This window comes from Diadema antillarum, unplaced genomic scaffold (genome assembly GCF_040938485.1).
Source record: "Diadema antillarum isolate AM-2024a unplaced genomic scaffold, OU_Dant_1.0 scf00000032, whole genome shotgun sequence".
NCBI classification, from domain to species: Eukaryota; Metazoa; Echinodermata; class Echinoidea; order Diadematoida; family Diadematidae; genus Diadema; species Diadema antillarum.
In genome coordinates this window covers 3,364,334-3,367,564 of record NW_027270921.1, presented here as the reverse complement: position 1 = coordinate 3,367,564, position 3,231 = coordinate 3,364,334, and the positions used below count along the sequence as shown (strand labels likewise).

At 37.3% G+C, this 3,231-nt stretch overlaps 1 non-coding gene across 1 annotated transcript; it reads right to left on the bottom strand.

Annotated features, from left to right (window-relative positions):
- Positions 1-2,570: 2,570 nt before the first annotated feature.
- On the bottom strand, positions 2,571-2,644 carry Trnai-aau (transfer RNA isoleucine (anticodon AAU)). The gene has a single exon. It is a non-coding gene; the product is annotated as a tRNA-Ile (tRNA).
- Between the last annotated feature and the right edge of the window lie 587 nt (positions 2,645-3,231).

Below are 3,231 nucleotides of genomic sequence, written 5' to 3'. Positions count from 1 at the left end.
TTACATTATATGTTTAATAGCGTTTTTACATTTCATTGTATATACCTATTTTCATGTAGACATGATTATGTATATAATATATATATATACGTACATATGTATATATTCATTTATTTATCTATCTATCTATCTATTTACATATCTATATATTTGAATATATGTTTACCTTGTTGGTTTCAGTTCGTAGTAGAATATTTTATCTTCTGTTTCTTCATTCTGTTGCACGTCAAAAATCACTTCAGCTTCGTCCCGACAAAAAAGCGAAAGTATTTAAAATTTAATTGTCTGTTAATCATACGCGTTGCTTAAAATTAATTTCATCATAAGAAAACCAAACACAATGAAAAAGAGACTATGCGGAAATGAATTCACGTTTGTATTTTTACATGTTGCATTAACATTTATGTAATCTTATTCTTTCCTAGAGATAGGCATCTCACTGGCGGTAATACTGAGCAAAAATAATTATTCATGGAACAAGATTCATAATTACCCAAGAGGACATCTCTTGCCGCGAAGCCGTCCTAAAATGTATTGAGCTAGCATAAACAACGTTGTTTCCTGTGAACAAATTACAAACATACAAACATAGAGAGTCTGAATGCATACACAACGCAACTTGCGCGTCTGCGTGTACATGTTTTTGCTTTGTTTGTTTTTATTGTGTCTTGTACTGGCATTTCCTTGTTGCAAAACGCACGTGCATCCATGTATTGTTAATTGAATTCCATTCTTCATCGTACATGGAACAAGCGGATAATATGCAACCTACGATGTAACTAGACCTTAAAGTGGAAAGGGAAGGCGGAGGAATATTTTCCATTTCAAGTATGCACTTAAAAGCAAAACAAAACACAAAAGTACATAAAATTGCATTTTAAACCGAAGCCAGTTGTCTAATACAAAGTCGTGTAGCCAATTAAGTATGTGCAAAAACTGAGTTCTGTATGAAACTCGATAAATTCACAGCTCAGTACAAACATGGGGAAAAACTATTAATTTACAATAACCAACACGATACACTCCTTTTTTTTTTCAGTGAAGGCAATTTGAAGAAAAATTACTCATCCCAATTGTATAATGTTGTCTTACACGTCTCAATTTTGACACACCCCTTCCAGAACCAATCAGGTGGAAGTTGGAGAGCAGTCAAAGTGATTCCTGTCTTTGCTACTGTCTAACTGCATTAAACCTATCCCTTCCCTCCTTTTCAATATTCAAAGCGTGACACTCTTATTAGCAGGCATCTATCTCGAAACTATGTCATCGGATGTCACCATCTTTAGTTTACGGAGTTTCTCAATGGCGACTTCTCCAAAAATTCTGGTCTGTACGAAACACTTAAAATTGCACATTTCTAACCTTGAGGAAAAGGCTAAACCAAGACATGATAAATTCGGAGCGTTCAAATCAATGTGAACCCGGCGATCTATGGCTAATGTATCTGTGAATCTCCTCTTATCTTGGACTTGGTTTGATTAAGATTTGATAGTAATGCACTATGCGACTTCATTTTGACGAGAGCCGAAATATTGTGAAGATTTCGTGATAAGAACGATTTTGCGCACGACCTCATAGCCTTGAAGCATAAAATGCATACCATACTAATTGCGTAACTACGCGAGTCACATAAATGCTGATTTGTACCGATTTCCAACTTTGTCGTGCCCGCCAGACAAGGAAAGGAAAAATCTCCCTGATTTTTTTTTCCTTCCATATTTCTTAATTTTCAAAACACGAGCTTGGCATTAGACTTGCAGGATCGCCCGATGCACTCCCCAAAAGTGCAGCTCAGTGTTAAGCTGCATCTTCTCACTGATAACATTTTCTTTGATGGACTCGGCCGGTTTAACCCATTTCGTGCCGGGCGAGAAATATCCGTGCGAGCGATGAGCTCAAAGTTTATTCCGTCGGGACCGAACGGCGTCGCCTGCCTGGATCCATGTTTGTTCCCGCGGGGTGGCCTTGTAATAACACGGAATGCCGAGAGTGGAGGAGTTCGATCAGAAATCGAATCTAAGACTCAGTTTGCCCGCAGTCTCTGTGATTTCTGTCACGGTAAAACGCAAACGAGAGATGGCGTAAGGCACGTTCGTCTGGTAATGGCTTCAGTGGCTCTCTGCCTCGGCTCCGAGTGTTTGGACTGGCTTTCTCTCCCTCTCTCTCTCTCTCTCTCTCTCTCTCTCTCTCTCTCTCTCTCCATCCCTCACAATACCATTTTCTCCCTTAAATTCGGGCGTCCATATTCTCTCAGCGTTCTCTACGTCATTGTCAGTGTACAAGTCTTTCCTGTTAAGCTTCCAAAACACTTTAGGGTTGCAAAACACTTCACTGTAATCATTGTATTTTCTTTGACACTCCAACTCTTTCTCTCTATATATATATATGCACACACATAATTTATATAAACTCCCTCTGTCTATCTCTTTGTATATATAATATATACAAAGTGTATATATATATAAAACACAAAAACTTAATATCCTATATATATATATATATATATATATATATATATATATATATATATATATATATATATATAGTGAGAACATTGAGCAAAGAAAATGGGTTTTCATCGGGATTCGAACCCGAGACCTCCGGATTATTAGACCGGTGCTCTACCGACTGAGCTATTGAAAGCCCTAGATCGGTGTTCGTCCCAAACCCTCAACTCTCTTTGCTCGTGTGGTCAGAAGCTATAGTGTGTGTATGTATGCCACACACACACACATTAACCTGACATAAACCCAAAGGATGTAAATCAGCTTTGGAATAAATGCGAGGGATCGCCGAAGCGATGCAGCTTTTTGTAATATATTTTGAAACAAGAAAGGGAAAACTGACCAGAAACAAATAAAAATAAATAGTGTGTGTGTGTGTGGGGCATACATACACACTATAGCTTCTGACCACACGAGCAAAGAGAGTTGAGGGTTTGGGACGAACACCGATCTAGGGCTTTCAATAGCTCAGTCGGTAGAGCACCGGTCTAGTAATCCGGAGGTCTCTGGTTCGAATCCCGATGAAAACCCATTTTCTTTGCTCAGTGTTCTCACTATTTGTTATTATTTGTTTCTGGTCAGTTTTCCCTTTCTTGTTTCAATATATATATATATATATATATATATATATATATATATATATATATATATACATACATATATATATATATATATATAGCAATAATAAAGTCACAACAGAGGAATGCAGGGAATGCATTAAAATTGT